The sequence below is a fragment of the Ahaetulla prasina genome, chromosome 5 (genome assembly GCF_028640845.1).
Source record: "Ahaetulla prasina isolate Xishuangbanna chromosome 5, ASM2864084v1, whole genome shotgun sequence".
Classification (NCBI taxonomy): domain Eukaryota; kingdom Metazoa; phylum Chordata; class Lepidosauria; order Squamata; family Colubridae; genus Ahaetulla; species Ahaetulla prasina.
Genome location: NC_080543.1, coordinates 11034138 through 11052292, shown reverse-complemented (window position 1 = coordinate 11052292; position 18155 = coordinate 11034138).

The following is an 18155-nucleotide window of genomic DNA, read 5'->3' as shown; positions in this document are numbered from 1 at the left end:
ATCTTCCGCACTTTGCCTGCTCCCTCCGACTCTCAGATGTGCTTTAGAAACTTTTTTTCAGCCCTAATGAGGCGCTAGCGTGTGAAGTGAGCTTCCGCAATTTGCCTGCTCCCTCCAACTCTCAGATGTGCTTTAGAAGCTTTTTTTCAGCCCTAACGAGGCACTAGTGAGGGAAGCGATCTTCCGCACTTTGCCTGCTGATTCTCAGCTGTGCTTTAGAAGCTGCTTTTTTCCCCCAAGCAGGGGATAAAAAGTGTGAGTGCGAGCTCAAAAGCAGCAAACTAATGTGCTGAAGCTGAGCAGACTAAGGACACTAGTCCGATGAATACCTCGTAGGCAGATTTTTTTTCCCTATTTTCCTCCCCAAAACCTAAGCTGCATCTTATACGCAGAAAAATACGGTAAGTGGTTAGAAAAGATGATAGGAAAATATGTAGATCTTAAACCTGAACTGTTTTTATTAGGCATAACAACAGAAAAACCAAGAAGTGGAGATTGAGAATGTAATCTGTATTGTTAAGAGAATTAAATAACACAGACAACAAGATATTTATTAAACATTAACAAAATGTAAACAATAGAAAATCAATAAAATCTATTACAAAAATAACCCCACCAAAGCTTCTGGGGCAGGGCATGAGGTATTAATTCGGCTCAACAGACCCAAGTGACAATCAAAGCTAAGGTCTTCTATTCCAGCTTTCTAAAAATATCGGACTGCAACGCACATCCCTTTCTGGTTTTTTGAAAAGGACTTTTTAAAAAAATATATGTAGTACATCCTTCATTTGGACACTGATTGGGGGTCACACAAAGGCTTTTCTTTCAACGATTGGCACAACAGCCTGAAGAAGGTCACATAGAGACCTAGGAAATGCCAGGGAGTCCTCGACTTATGACCATAATTGGGACAAAATTTCCATTGCTAAACAAGATGGTTATTAAATGAGTCCTGCCCCATTTTACAATTTTTTTGCCATGGTTGTTAAGTGAAACACTGCAGTTGTTAAATGAATCACACCCCCATGAAACGAATCTAGCTTTCCTGCATTGACTTTGCTTGTCAGAAGACAGCTTGGGAAGATCACAAATCATGATCAGGTGGCCCTGGGACATTGACATCATCATAAGTACATGCCCATTTTAATTAAAAAAAGTTAATTAAAAATTAAACAATTTTAAACAAAATTAAACAAAAATATTAGAAAGCAATGACCGACCCCTTTTCTGTTATTGCCAAAAAAATACACACAGCCCTTCCAGGGAATCTCAGAATATGTGTGTGTGTGTGTGTGTGTGTGTGTGTGTGTGTATGTGTGTGTGTGTATATATATATATATATATATATATATATGTGTGTGTGTGTGTGTGTGTGTGTGTGTGTGTGTGTGTGTGTATATTTGTTTTCTGAGGTTTTCGCGGGTGTTTGTATGTAGGTCTTTGGTTATTCGGGTTTTGCTCCCAGAAGCACGAAGCTGAAGCCTGAAGATGACGAATGAGACTTCATCGAAACGTCGCCAAGACACTTCCAATTTTACGCGGGAGAAAACCCGAATAACCAAAGACCTACATATATGTATATATGTATATATATATAAACGGATGTGTGTGTATGTTCCAGCATAACTCTTGAATGCCTCAAACAATTTCAACCAGACCTGATACACAGATGACTTACTCTCTGGAAAAATGCTGTGTGGGTAAGACACCCCTAACACCCCTCTGGGTGTGTGTTCTGTTAAGATACAGCCTGTTGTGCCTTAAAATGGCTTCTACTGTACAGCACAGTGGAGTTGCCATGGTAAAGGCTTCACAATACTCCACATGGGGAATCCCTCTGGTAAGGGGGGAAATCCAACATTAGAAATTACATTTGGTCCGGACATTTTTGAAGAAGGCGTACACACGAGAAAAGAACTACAACAACTTACTGCATATATCACGGACAAGAAGCCCCTGCTAAATCAAGATAAGAAAAAAAACGTACCAAATGATCATGGATCAGATAGCAAAACAACAAGGTGGTATCATTTTACTTGATGCTTCTGGGGGCATAAGGAAAACATTTTTAACTAATTTAATTTTCTCCTGAAATCAGGGCTCAGGGTGAAGTTGCTCTTCCTGTCTAATACAGGATTGGGATAAATAAATACCTGGGCAACAGCGAGTTATCAGCTAGTTGTAAATAAGGTCTCCTTCAACTTGACCTGGATTCTGGTTCATTTCATGGACCACCGCAAGGAACTGATTCGCTATCAACCTCTTCCAAAGTTTTGCACTTTTCTGCCCAGCCTATAGCCCTAAAATTATTTTCCATCCAAGGGCCAAGCAAACCTGATCCAGCATCATTTCTGAGATGTAGCTAAAACCTACTAAATACCCCCACCTGCCGAATACTGGAATGGGTGCCTGGAGAGAACAATAATTGATATTTAACTGCCATAACCAACCAACCAACCCAAGATAAAACGTCCTAAGGTCTATTTTTATATTTTTGTACACTGAACCAGAGGCCCTGAATGTTATCGTCTCCTTTGAACTTTGTCCAAGGTACACAATATGAATTATCAGTGGATAAGGACTTCTATAGAACTCTTCAAAGCACCAAAAACTTTTCCAGTTATATTTGGCCAAAAATGTTTCTTTCACCTTTTTGACCTTCCTGAGCCACTTCACACTTTCAATTGATTTGTTCTTCTTATCAGCCTCTTATCTTGTTTTCCCGTCCTCTGGGCTATTTGCTTTTCAGGTTGCGGCAAAACCAAGATATTTTTTTTACTGGGTTGCATCTACAACCTCCTTGGTAGAATCCCGTTCTTGTTCATCAACAAACTGGATGCCTTATCATTTTTACAGTCCCGATACGATAAGGTAATATGTTGCGTAACAATGTCATCCTGCCAACATTGGGAGAAAAACAATACTGTTGTTGATCTTTGATTCAGAAGGGTTCATGTACGTGTTACGTTATGACCTTTCATTTAACAGAATAACAGAGTTGGAAGGGCCCTTGGAGGTCTTCTAGTCCAGCCCATTGCCCAAGCTGGAGACCCTATACCACAGATGGCTAACCTTTTCTGGACCAAGTGCCCAAATGCACCCCCCCCGCATGTTCAACCCCTGCACATGCATGTTCGCGTGATCCTTTCAGACCGCTACTCACCACTGCAGGGAGACGGAACCAATGCGTTGGTTCCGTCCCAGGCGCCTGATGGACCCTGAGAGGTTCCAGACGGAGCTTGGGCCGTTCCCTGAGGATCTTACCCACGGCACGACCGAAGAACTAGTGGCAGCCTGGGAACAGGCCGCGGCTGGGGCTTTGGACCGTGTCGTGCCTTTGCGGCCTCTGACCCGGCGCAGATCTCGATTAGCTCCTTGGTTCTCTGAGGAGCTGAGAGAGATGAAACGCCGGAGAAGACGCCTAGAGAGTGCCTGGAGGTCCAGCCGCTCCGAAGCTGATCGGACACTAGTTAGGTTTTTTTCAAAGACCTACCTAGTGGCACTGAGGGTGGCGAGGCGTTCTTACGCCTCCTCCCTCATTGCGTCGGCAGATAACCGCCCGGCCGCCCTGTTTTGGGTGACCCGTTCCCTCCTTCACCAGGGGGGACGGGATGACCCCTTGCAGAGATGTGCCGAGGAGTTTAGCGGTTATCTATACGATAAAATCGCTCAGCTTCGGGATAGCTTGGACCAAGATTGCGATGATCCGGATGAGATGACTGAGGCTCGTCTTGTTGATGTTGTTTGGGATGAGTTTGATTCTGTGGCTTCCGAGGACGTGGACAGGTTGCTGGGGAGGCTGCATGCCACTACATGTTTACTGGACCCGTGCTCCTCCTGGCTGGTGCTGGCCACTCAGGATGTGACACGAGGCTGGCTCCGGGGTATTATAAATGCTACTTTGATGGAGGGGGTCTTTCCCGCCGCCTTGAAAGAGGCGGTGGTGAGACCCCTCCTCAAGAAGCCTTCCCTGGACCCAGCTATTTCGGGTAATTATCGTCCAGTCTCCAACCTTCGCTTTGTGGCGAAGGTTGTAGAGAGTGTGGTGGCACGGCAGTTCCCTCAGTACCTGGAGGAAGCTGTCTATCTAGACCCGTTCCAGTCCGGCTTCCGGCCCGGGTATAGCACGGAGACAGCTTTGGTCGCATTGGTGGATGACTTCTGGAGGGCCAGGGATAGGGGTTGCTCCTCTGCCCTGGTCCTGTTGGATCTCTCATCGGCTTTTGATACCATCGACCATGGTATCCTGCTGCGCCGGTTGGAGGGGTTGGGAGTGGGAGGCACCGTTTATCGGTGGTTCTCCTCCTATCTCTCCGACCAGTCGCAGACGGTGTTGACAGGGGGCAGAGATCGCCGCAAGGCGCCTCACTTGTGGGTGTCGCGGGGTCGATTCTCTCGCCTCCTGTTCAACATCTACATGAAGCCGTTGGGGCGAGGTCATCAGTGGCTTTGGGGTGAGTTATCATCTGTACGCTGATGATACTCAGCTGTACTTTTCCACCCCAGGCCACCCCAGCGAAGCTGTCAAGTGCTGTCCCGTTGTTTGGAGGCCGACGGGTCTGGATGGGGAGAAACAGACTCAGACTCAATCCATCCAAGACGGAGTGGCTGTGGATGCCGGCATCCCGGTACAGTCAGCTGCAACGCGGCTGACTGTTGGGGCGAGTCACTGGCCCCAACGGAAAGGGTGCGCAACTTGGGCGTTCTCTTGGATGGACGGCTGTCGTTTGAAGATCACTTGACGGCCGCCTCCAGGAGAGCTTTTACCAGGTTCGCCTGGTCCGCCAGTTGCGCCTTTCTTGACCGGGATGCCTTATGCACGGTCACTCATGCTCTCGCCACTTCTCGACTGGATTATTGCAATGCTCTCTACATGGGGCTACCCTGAAGTGTACCCAGAGACTTCAGTTAGTCCAGAATGCAGCTGCGCTGGTGATTGAGGAGCACCGCGTTGCTCCCGGTAACACCACTCCTGCGCAGTCTGCACTGGCTACCTGTGGTCTTCCGGTGCGCTTCAGGTTTTGGTTACCACCTTCAAAGCGCCCATGGCTTAGGGCCCGGTACTTACGGGACCGCCTGCTGTTTCCACATGCCTCCCACCGACCCGCACGCTCTCACAGAGAGGGTCTTCTCAGGTGCCGTCCGCCAAGCAGTGTCGGCTGGCGGCCCCCAGGGGAAGGTCCTTCTCTGTGGGAGCACCTACTCTCTGGAACGAACTTCCCCCCGGTTTACGCCAATTGCCTGACCTTCGGACCTTCCGCCGGGAACTGAAAACTTATTTATTTATACAAGCGGGACTGGCCTGATTTTTAAATTCTAAATTTTAAATTTTAAACTTTTAATGGTAATTTTATTGGATATTTTATATGGTCAATTGGATGGTTTTAATTTCGGCCTTTTATTGAATAAGCTTTTTAATTGTTATTTTAATATGTATATTAACTGTTTTAAATGAAGGCTGTACACCGCCCTGAGTCCTTCGGGAGAAGGGCGGTATAAAAGTTTGATTAATAAATAAATAAATAAATAAATCCCCCCGCATGCGCCCCAAAGACCCGAAGACCAGGTGGACAATGGGAGGCGCACACACTAGGGGTGAAATGCTCCCGGTTCGCACCGGCTTGCCCGATTAGGTAGCGATGGCGGCGGCTGGTTCGGAGACCAGTAGCAAAAATCCCTGGCTCCGCCCCCCTGCCTCTGCTGAGCCGCACCATCAGCAGAGGTTTGTTTTTTTTACTTTTAAAAGTTTTTCTTCAGCCGAAACATGCCTTTAAAAGTAAAAAAAAAAACCCCTGATGATCGCGGGGCTGAGCAGAGATCATCAAAACCCTTTAAAAAAAATTTTTTTTTTTTTTTTTTTTTTTTTTTTTTGAGACGACTTCCGGTATCCAGTGGCAACGGACGTCTGGAAGGTTTCTCCTGCCTCCAGCGCCCGAATCCGGCCGCCGCCGAGGCCCTCAGGGGCCAGGTGTTCCGAAAAGGACACCTGCCGCACGGACGGCTCGCCAGGGGTCTCCCAGCCGACATACAGGACTGTGGGGACCGATGCTGGCGCGGCCCTAGGCTTGGCGGGTTCGAGGCCACAGGCCGCGCCATTATTTTGGTCGCCGCTTGCCGCTGTGCCCGTGACACCGGGCATTGGATTTATAACTGCAGCAGCCTGGTGGTGAACAGGGCACGGAGAAGAATTGAGGAGGAGAAGGAAGGGAATATCGGTAAACGTGAGTGGAGTGCCCGAGTGCGGGGTTTTCTCCCCTGCGGTTGGAAGGAGCACGAGTTATTTTGGAGAGAGGAGAACTTAAAATAAGAAGATTACCGGTTTTGTGGAGCTCTGGAGAGAAGAGGTGATGGAGAAATTTAGGAGGGAAGGTTTGAGGCCCCTCCTTCTGGGGAACAGTGGTGGCGCCCAGCTTCCGCCTTCACTATGAGAATTTTGATGACATCACTTCCCTTGACTTCCTGGTTGACTAACTGTACTCTGGACTCGTTGCTCCTGTGAGTGCCCCTGGTGGATCCGGAGGAAATTACAAGGATACTGTGCTTGCCTGAGGATTTTGATTCTTTTTTTCAAATGGCAAAAGGTCAGAGACCAACTGCTGGAGAGATGGAGAGAATTCTGGAAAAGTTATCCAATATGGACAAGAAACTGGATGATTTGCAAAGAGGCCAAACGGAAATAAGAGAAGAAATTGTGACTATCCAAAAGGATTTAAAGGATACTCAACAAGTCTCAGCAGAAAACAAGCAGAAAGTGGAAGGTCTGAGGGTGAAATGCGGCAGTGCAGAAAAGAGAGGAGACGACAGGCAATGCTGTGCTTGGACTACAGATGGATAAAATGTCTTATTTCCTTAGGTTTCAAAATTTGGAAGAAGTGGACCAAGAAGACTTGAGAGATGTTGTGACTAAATTGTTGGGAGAATTTCTTGGGAGAAGTGTTGATTTCATGAATTGGGATGTGGATCGAGTTTATAGAGTTAATTCGCAATATGCACGCACGCATGCAGTTCCCAGAGAGGTTCATGTCAAATTTGTGAGAAGAGAGACGAGATGAAATTCTTAGAAAACATAGGAGTGGGGCACTGATTTACAGGGGGCAGGGAGATAGCCATTCTGAGGCAGATTCCCAGACAGGTACGTGAAAAAAGAAAGAAATATTATTTTTTGTCAAGCAAATTGTACCAGAAGGGAGTGGGCTTCAGATGGCTGATGCCAGAGGGATTGATGATTTTCCGGGAGGGCATTACGAAAAAATCAGTACAATTGGAGGCTACGGCCTATGTGGAGGAACACAAAGCCTTCCTGGAATCAGATGACCCAGGAATTGAAGAAGGGAGGTTATAGATCATGGGGCTGAGCAGAGATCATCAAAACCCTTTAAAAAATTTTTTTAAAAAAAATCTCTTCAGCCTAAGGGAAAAAAAACAAGAAAAAAAATGAGGTTTTAAAAGCCTCCTCTGGCGATCCCAGAGGAGTTTCCTGATCCTCACAGGCTTTTAAACTCACTTTTTAAACAGCCCCCACTTACAAGAGCCCCCACCCATGCCCAGCCAATTCCCCCTCCTCACTTACCTATAATACTGCTCCTTTCCGGCTGCAACTGCATGCTTTCTTCAGCTACTGAAGAAAAAAAAAAGCTTGCTTTGACTTCCTGCTTTGCTGGCTGAGGAACTCTGGGATTTGAAGTCCACAATAAAATAAAATAAAATAAAATAAAATAAAATAAAATAAAATAAAATAAAATAAAATAAAATAAAATAAAATAAAATAAAATAAAATAAAATAAAATAAAATAAAATAAAATAATAAAATAAAATATTTGTGCAGCTTTCTGAGATTTGGTGTGTTTCTGTAGTGTTTCACTCTAACTACACAAACACACAAAATCTCAGAAAGCTGTATGTGGCATTTTGTGTGAGTTGTGTGTGTGTAAAGTGTGAAAGTTGGTTTTTGATACCTCTTATTGTTTTTTATACTTTGTTTATTATTTTTATTATTTATTGTTATTGGCCACGCCCACCCAGTCATCTGACCACCAAGCCACGCCCACCAATTAAGCCACGCCCACAGAACCAGTAGGGATAATTTTTAGATTTCACCCCTGGCACACACATATGCAGCGGAGCTGAACTGAGGTGACGACTCGTGTGCCATCAGAGAGGGCACTGTGTGCCACCTCTAGCACACATGCCATAGGTTCGCCATCACAGCCCTATTACTATTCCAGACAAATGGCTGTCCAGACTCTTCTTGAAAATCTCCAGTGTTGGAGCATTCACAACTTCTGGTGGCAAGCCTTTCCAGTGATTAATTGTTCTCTGTCAGACCTGGAAGCCATCTTTATACCTTTGAGGCTTCAGGCCTGCCACAAATTGTACTGTGGGAAACTGGGAGGGGGGATTGTACAGAGTGAAGAGGATATGTAGTCAAAATGAAATTCTTTCTAGAAAGTCAAGGCCGTTGTGCCCTGCAGCTGTGCTGAGAAGAATGAGGAGGTATCTTCTGTTCTGGAAGGTACCTGATTGGTTCATGTGATGGACATGTGGGTGAGGGGCAAGGACTTGAACTTTCTTTTGAATGAGGAAAATCCGGAAGCAGGGCTTCTGGGTGGCGCCATCTTTCTCGCTGGGTGCCAATTTATGGCACTCCGCATTGAATACCGTAAAAGCCGGATTTAACAACTGATCCCAGCTTCATTTCTCTCTCTGGTTGAAAGAGAGAGACAGAGCAAGGGGGAGGAATTGGGTAGATTCCCCTAGGGGCTTTGTTTTTGTAATACAAAGTCCTGAACGGTGAATCCCCTTATTTACCCCTCCCCCACCTCCAGTATTCTCTGCGCTCCTGAAAAAGCAGGAAAAGAGGAAGATGTCCACTTCTGCTAGCAATTGATTTTTTTTGTGGATACGAAAAGCAGGAGGAACGAATGTGAGGAGCAATTATTGGTTTGCAAGTATTTTTGATTTTCTGACTTCCTCCCCCCCTTCAGTTTCGTTTTAGAGAAACTGAAAGCAGAGCGATACATCAAAGGGAGCTTTGCTGTTGAATCGAAACTGAATGGAGATTTTATCTTATTGTGTTTGACTGTGGACTGTTGGATTATATTACGCTGTTTAAGTACGTTACAAGGGGATTCTCAGCAGGAATTTTGTTATGGAGGTTCTTTCAGAAGAATGGGTTCGGGACGTTATACAGGACTACACAGAAAGAATGTATTTAATTATTCAAAATACAAATTGATAAAAATGGGGCGTTTTGGATGAGAGTTTGGAGCAAATTAACCAGTGCAATTATTCGGAAAATGGAATGGAGGATATACAAATAAAAGTGGATAAATATGAAGATTTGATCGTGAAGAAACAAGGTGATCTAAAGTTTTCTTTAAATAGTTTGGATGAGCTGCCTGAATTTGTGCTACAGGAGATTGTCCTCAAATGGAAAAGACTCACAAGCTTAATGTTTCCCAAGAGTTCTCTTTTTGGACTGATGGAATATACGGCAGTAATTTTTGGATTTCTGGACATAAGGAATTACTAGGAAATATTGTGATTGACTTTTTAAAAGGAGCAACGAAGGAAAGACAGAGATTAATGCACCAAAAAAATGGCAAGAGACAATAGTATTATTTTGAAACAAGGTTTTTAAAATATTAATAGACAAAAATATTTGTGTCCCGAAAGAATTATATGGTTATATGGTTATAGAAGCTATAAGGAGATATTCTCTGAATTGGATTGGATTTTTATGTTTTAGCTGGTTTTAAAATATTTTAGGATTAGTTTGTTCTACTGTTTTATATATTTTTTTATTATTGTTTATTGTTAATTTTTTGAAGGATTTGGTTATGTAAGGAGGAAGTCAGAGCTAGAGAGGGAGAATTGGTATAATAGTTTTGGGGAAAAAATTTTTTTTTTTTTTAGCATATGTTTGTTTTATTTTTAACTATACCTTGTGTTTGTTCCGGGAAGCCAGGGGGGGAGGGGGAGGGGGTTTGTGAAGGGAGAGGGGTTGGGGGGAAAGGGGGAAAAAAATTTTTGTAAAACTTTTTGAATAAAAAAAAAAAAAAAAAAAAGAAAATCCGGAAGCTCTCAGATACAGGTTTTCCTAGATATGCCAATATGACATCTCTAATAAAAGTTTTAGCTTTGAGGAACTTCAAGTCTCGGAGTTTGATTTCGTTGGGGGTGTTACTTGGAACCGTGACATTCTGATTGTCAAGAAATTTCTCCTTAGTTCTGCATTGCTTCTCTCCTTGATTAGTTTCCATCCATTGCTTCTTGTTCTGTCTTCAGGTGCTTTGGAGAATAGTTTGACCCCCACTTTTCTTTGTGGTAACCTCTGAGATATTGGAAGACTGCTATCATGCCATCCCTACTACTCCTCTTCGTTACATTAGACACATACAGTTCTTGGTTTATTTATATAAAGGATAATGCAGATCTCTGTTGCAAAGAATCTATTATTCTGGTGCAGAAAATTCTTTAGCAGGCATACAGGCAGTTGCACAATAATGTGAAAACTTGGAAAATATATGGGCAAAACCACACCTAGATATAAAACTATTGCCTTCTTTTTTTAAAATTCCCTTTAATTGTGTTTGATTCTCGGTGACTGCCTGCGGTTTTCTTGGTGAGGTGCCATTGCCTCTTTCCTGGGGCTGAGAAAGAGCGACCGGCCCAGGATCACTCATCTGGCTTTGTGCCTAAAGTGGGACTAGAACTCACAGCCTTCTGGTTTCTTGCCGGATATCTTATCCGCTACACCAAACTGGCTCAGTGGATCGAAACCCCATCTTTCTCGTAAGGAGGTTGAAAGTTTATATAAAGCGCTACAATCACCCCACAATATCAATATAACAATAACCTTCTGGGGTAGGTTGAGCTGACAAACACAGCTGAATTGGCCTGAGGGATTTTGCCCCAAAGTCCCTCAAGAAAATTCCTGTGTTGAAGAATAGACTTGAACCTGGTTGTGCCCAATCCTAACTCAACGCCTTCATCACTGCATTCCGCCGGCATTCTCTCAGACTAAGAAAGATCCAGATAATTTATAAATAGAAACAGCTATTTTGGGGGCCAAGAAAGCCTACTGGCTGAATGAAAGTGGGAAAATAAGCTGCCCTTTGTGCAGACTTGGGCTGAAAAGAGCGTTAAAAACTGTGAGGGATTCGGAAGGCTTTGGTTACACAGTAATCCATCACCTCCTGCAGAATTTGTTATGGTCTGGGGTCAGAAATACACACCATCTTCACAAACACAAACCCAGGGAGCAAGTAGCCCCATGAATGCTTTCTTTGTTCTGCTGAAGGACTAATTAGATAATGCCTTGCGACAGTGATAAATTATAAGGTTGGCCAGCGTTAATGGGCGGTGGGCCGTTAATGGGCAGTGGGCCGATGTTCACATAAGCCCTTGGGGATTTTTATCCCACCAGAAGTTTTGTAGATGCTGGCGACATCTTCAGATGCAACGGACAGACAAAGTCATTTATAACACGGGTCTCCAACCTTGGCCACTTTAAGCCTGGCGGACTTCAACTCCCAGAATTCCCCAGCCAGTTTTGCTGACTGGGGAATTCTGGGAGTTGAAGTCCGCCAGGCTTAAAGTGGCCAAGGTTGGAGATCCATGATTTATACCAAGATACAGAATAACGAGAGTTGGAAGGGACCTTGGAGGTCTTCTAGACCGACTCCTTGCTTGAGCAAGAGACGCTATGCCAGTGTTGACGAACCTTTGGCACTCAGTGCCGAAAAGGGGCACGTGCGTGCATGCTGAAAATTGGAAGAGCAGCTGCCAGGTGCGCACGCTCGCGCCGGGAAGATGATCTTCCGGTTTCCGGCGTGTGCATGCACACCGGCCACCTGGTCTTCCGGTTTCCAGCGTGCATACATTGTTTAAAGACCAGCTAGCCGATGTGCATACATGGTCTGGAAACCGGAAGATCATGTTCCTGGCGCATGCATGTGCGCTGGGCAGCTGCTTTTCCAGTTTCCAACACTCCTGCGTGCGTAAAGACCAGCTAGCCAGCGCACCGGAACCCGGAAGAGCAATGGCTGACGGCTCGCGTGCCCTGAGAGATCGCTTTATGTGCCACTTCTGGCACGTGTTCCATAGGATCGCCATCATGATGCTACGCCAACACTCCCCAGCCTTTTTTAGTACCAGGGATCAGCGTCGTGGAAGACAATTTTTCCCATGGAGTTCCTGAGGTTGAGAAACACTGGATTAAGGTGTTCAGGGATGCAGATATGCAATTATTTTTTATTTATTTATTTGTCACGGACATCTAGGTAATAAGTATAAGCACGGATTGGATACATAAAATAGATACAAATAGAAGAAACATTAGGACAGGGACGGTAGGCAGACGTGCTCTTATGCACGCCCCTTACAGACCTCTTAGGAATGGGGTGAGGTCAACAGTAGACAGTCTTAGGTTAAAACTTTGGGGGTTTGGGGATGAAACCACAGAGTCAGGTAGTGCATTCCAGGCATTGACCACTCTGTTGCTGAAGTCGTATTTTCTGCAATCGAGTTTGGAGCGGTTCACCTTAAGTTTGTATCTATTGTGTGCTCGTGTATTGTGATGGTTGAAGCTGAAGTAGTCATTGATTAAAAGAGCACGTTTTTGTAAACATCTATTTCTAGCTTGGAATGATGTGCTTGGACACATTTCCTGGAACTCTCTGGAACTTGCTTTATGGATTTCTTCCTGGGATGACAGTTCCTGGTACCTGAAAGGTTATTTTATATTCTAATAGCCTGAAGCAACTGAAGGCTTAAAATAGGTGTGAAAAGCCAAGATCCTTTGGGAGAATTTTTTTTAAATCTCTGGACAATTAGAGTACTGGATACTCTGCTTGCTTAGAGAAGGTGGAAACCAAGCAGGAGAGACACAACAACTTGAGGTTTGCAGCCTTTTGCCTCCCTCCTTGGAGCCAAGATTAGGGGACTGGAGACTAAAACATATGAAGAATGGTTGCAGGAACTGGGCATGGTTAGTCTAGTGAAGAGAAGGACCAGGGGAGACAGGATAGCAATCTTCCAATATTTGAGGGGCTGCCACAGAGGAAGGGGTCAAGCTATTTTCCAAGGCACCCGAAGGCCAGACAAGGAATAAATGGATGGAAACTGACCAAGGAGAGATTTAACCTGGAAATAAGGAGAAATTTTCTGACAGTGAGAACAATCAACCCATGCAACAGAAGTTGTGGGAGCTTCATCACTGGAGGCTTTCAAGAAGAAACTGGAACTGCCATTTGTCAGAAATGGTGTAGGGTCTCCTGCTTGGGCGGGGAGGGGGGAGTTGGACTGAATGACCTACAAGATCCCTTCCAACTCTGTTAATCTGTTAAATCCATTAAACATTGGCAGGTTTCAGAATGCTGGGTGACAAGCGTACTGACATTTCTGGAGTCCATCCTTTGGGTTAGAGTTAATCTTTGCAAAATAAAAGCAGGGCAATTCATCATTATTGCTTGCCCCTTTTAATTGTCGTGTCTGTATGCTGCATTTTTGGTGCATCTTCCTCTAAATTAGGGGCAATTTTCTGGGAACTTTGGATATTGCCCAAGATCAGTCAGAGAAAGAACCACTTAAGAAGAAAGCCCAGTGGTGTACAGAAAGATAACTGGCGGATAAAACTTTCTCCTAGTTCCCAACAACTGCTAGATTATTCCGTCTGAACTCTTACATCCTCCGATTACGAAAACCAGGTTAATGCTGTGTACGAAGCTGATGGGTTTGAAAATGGATGTTTATATTATATTACTTTTTCCCCCCTTTAGAGCTATAGAAAGAAAACCTGTATGAGCTTTTATTCTCTTTCAGAAAATTAGCTACTGTGATTCTGTGGTGGCTAAATTCTTAGCTACCTGTTTCTTCCATCTACTGTGTATCTCACGTCTGGCGCATTCAAGGGCATTTTCACGTTGCATACTTGGCAAAAGAGCTGGTCCTCAACTTACGACCACAACAGAGCCCAAAATGTATGTTGTTAAGTGAGAAATTCGCTAAGTGAGTCTTGTCTCATTCTACGACTTTTCTTGCCATATTTCTTAAATGAATCACTGCAGTTCAGTGGTGGGCTTCAAATTTTTTTTACTACCGGTTCTGTGGGTGTGGCTTGGTGGGTGTGGCATGGTTTGGTGGGCATGGTAGGGGAAGGATACTGTAAAATCACCATTCCCACCCCACTCCAGAGGAAGGTTACTGCAAAATCCCCATTTCCTCCCAATCAGCTGGGACTTGGGAGGCAGAGAATAGTTGGGGGTAGGGCCAGTCAAAATTTTTACTACCAGTTCTCCAAACTACTCAAAATTTCCGCTACCGGTTCTCCAGAACTGGTCAGAACCAGCTGAAACCCACCTCTGCTGCAGTTGCTAAATTAGTAACCCGGTTGTTAAGTGAATCTGGTTTCTCCATTGACTTTGCTCGTCACAAGGTTGCAAACGGGGATCACGTGACCCCGGGACACTGCAACCGTCATAAATATGAGTCAGTTGTCGAGCATCCAGATGTAAATCATGTGACCATGGGGATCTTGCAATGGCCGTAAGTGTGAAAAATGGCCATTAAGTCGCTTTTTTCACTGCGGTTGGAACTTTGAATGGTCACTAAGAGAACTGTCGTAAGACGAGACTATCTGTACCTTTTGAGATATTTCTTCAGTTTTTCAGTCTCGTTCGCAGGACATCCTGGCTCCCATCCTTAATCTGCTTAGCTTTTAAGGTCAGCCTTGATGCTGCTAACTGGTGGATCTCCACAAGTTATTGGTATTTTATTAAAATGCAAAGCTATGAGTTAAATAAGGCATGTTAAAGGAGTGTAACAAGATTACAAAGCTGGATTACTATCGGATTGTTTACTCGTATGATCAGATTAATAAAACATTTCTACACCAAAGTTTGTAACAACAAATGCTCATCAAATCTGTCCAGTACACAGGCTACAACAATGAATTTAATCATCTGAATAGCTCGACTTTTTACAGAAGTTCCTTTCTCTACTTTTTTTGAAGTTATTATTTGCTAAAAAGGCATCTTTCATGTCTGAAAGAAACTTCTCAAAAGGTAATTGCCAGGTTATGTAAACAACACATTTCCCCCATATGGTAATTTTTTGAATTCTTTTTTCTTCCTGTAGAAGTACAATTAGATATAATTTAGCTACATGCTTTTAATGCATTTGTGTGTGCCTTTCAGTCTTGCTTACTTGTTAAGTATTTAGGTTGTTTTTTTCTGGTTTTCTAGTTTTAATTTATTTTCTTTTTTCTCCCCCATTCTCAAATAGTTTAGTATGGATTTCTTTTCCTTTCACTTTATATACATTTAAAATACATAATAAGTTAAGCTTCCTCCTGAAAGCAAATCATTTTTTGCACACCTGTAATTTAATTACATAGCTACTCGATGAATACAGTGCGCGACATAGCATTAACCAATGTTCCAAAAGAGGCATTAACCATAATGCTTTTCCGATTTAATAAATGATTTCTAAAATTGTAAAGAAATATCCTGGTGTTAAATCTTATTGTATTCAGCTTCGGCTTTTATTCAGCTTCATTGTTCAAGTAACTTAATTCAGAGCCCCTACCTCCAGAATTTAAAACTTTTTCATCATTTTCTTTACAACTATGTCTCATTCAGTGGCGGCTCCGGTATCTAACAAACACAGGATGAGTTAATAACTCCGACTTGGCTCTAAGAACATTTTTGCAATCCTAATTTTAGCTTGGCTGAGATGATAACCAGTAACTCTCAGACAGAGACGTACGTAAGAGGCTTTAGATTTCATTCATTCTCTGAAGCCTGTCCTGGACTCGGTTTGACTGGATGACCTTGGACACTGTCCAGCTTTCTTTTTTAAATCAGTTGCTGCTTCATCTCTCTTATCTTGCCTAATAAACATAATAGATGTGTTTCAAATGAAGCATGCAGTTTCAGAAGATTTACACAAGTGTGCTGGCTTTTTTTCCCCCCCTCTAAGATAATGATTTGGTTTCAGTAACAATCTGACACGTAAACTCAGGAAGAAGAATCCCGACTGCCATAAGGATAAAGAAGAAACGGAATATTTTTTGATATGGAACCGGGGTGAAATCCAGCAGGTTCTGACAGGTTCTGGAATAGAATAGAATAGAATAGAATTTTTATTGGCCAAGTGTGATTGGGCACACACAAGGAATTTCTCATGGTGCATATGCTCTCAGTGTACATAAAAGAAAAGATACCTTCATCAAGGTACAACACTTACAACACTTAATGATAGTCATAGGTTACAAATAAGCAATCAGGAAACAATATCAGTATAAATCGTAAGGATACAAGCAGAGAACAAGCAGCGGAAATTTTGAGCAGTTCGGAGAACTGGTAGTGGAAATTTTGAGTAGTTTGGAGCAGTGGTCGCCAAATGCGAGAAAATTTTGGTGGTCCGTAGAAAAATTGTTCGCATTTTTATATTGCACTAAATACTATTTATCTTTTTTTTAAATTCATATTACTGGTCCGTAGGGTTTAAAATTATGAATTTAGTGGTCCCTGAGGTCTGAAAGGTTGGTGACCCGTTTTGGAGAACCGGCAAATACCACCTCTGGCTGGCCCCAGAGTGGGGCGGGAATGGCGCTTTTGTAATATCCTTCTCCTGGAGTTGGGTGGGAATGGAGATTTTGCAGTATCCTTCCCCGTCATGCCCACCAAGGCACGCCCACCACGCCACACCCACAGAACCAGTAGTAAAAAAAATTGGATTTCACTACTATATGGGACATTTCTATCGATGGCTAGATAACACAAACACAAGTTAGAAAGGAGAAGATATAAATGGAGGAAATGGGAAAGAGGAGAGTTGTTAAAGATGATGGTGTTAAATATTAAGTATTAATGTCGTTATATTATTATGTTATTATATTATTAATATGATGGCGATGAATTATCACAACAAAGATGTATAATATGACTATTCAAACATAATGGTACCCAGAATACATACTGTTTGATGAAAATTGAATGTTATATAAATAAAAAAAACATGAGGGAAAAAAAAGAATCCCGACTGCCATGAACTTTTTTCCGTGACAAATTTTACAAAGCTGGTTTGTTGTTGTGGACAATGGAAAATTTATTTATAAGCCCTGCTTATGGGTGACGGCAATAAAATGGAATTTTATTTACTATTTCTTTAACTTATGACTGTATGGCTGTAAACTTTGTTGCTTGTATCCTTACAATTTATATTGATATTATTTCCTGATTGCTGATTTATACCCTATGACTATCATTAAGTGTTGTGTTGTACCTTGATGAACATATCTTTTCTTTTATGTACACTGAGAGCGTATGCACCAAGACAAATTCCTTGTATGTCCAATCACACTTGGCCAATAAAAAATTCTATTCTATTCTATTCTATTCTATTCTATTCTATTCTATTCTATTCTATTCTATTCTATTCTATTCTATTCTAGTCTAGTCTAGTCTAGTCTAGTCTAGTCTATTCTTTCATTTGTTCTCTAATCTATGTGCAGGTCTTTCTATCTTGCCTTGTGATGCCAAATGTGTAGCTTTCCATGGATCTTTGGGCCCACTCATTGCTCTTGTATCAATTGTGAGATTAATGTCCATATGTTAACAGCTCCTGGATACCTTCTCCAAGGTTATTTCCATGGCTCCCTAAACCACCCAAATCTGTTTGTTTAGGGTGCCGGAGGCCCAATGTGATACCGATGTCCTTGCAAGCGAAGTCTGTCCTTTTTTAAGCTGTCCTCAGGCGATCACTTCCAGAATTCTCAGCAATCTTGCTGAGAGAAATTCTGGGCATTGTAAGCACTGCCATTTTGGAGGATGCAAATAATACATGGATCAATATCACTCTTTTGAACAGAGATACGTTGGTCTTTAGGCAAGTCCCACAGGTGCTTTTACAAGAGGCAACTGGAGTTTCTTGTTTTTCTTTGAAGACATTTCGCTTCTCATCCAAGAAGCTTCTTCAGCTCTGTCAAAAACGCAGCTGCGCCATGGGTTCACCTGTGTCGTCCCCCCCTTGTAACCAATCTCTACATGGAAGAGGTAGAAATCAAAGCTCTAAACTCCTTCCCAGGAATCCCACCCACTCACTGGTTTAGGTATTTGGTCGATACTTGGGTCAAGATCAAAACAACACAG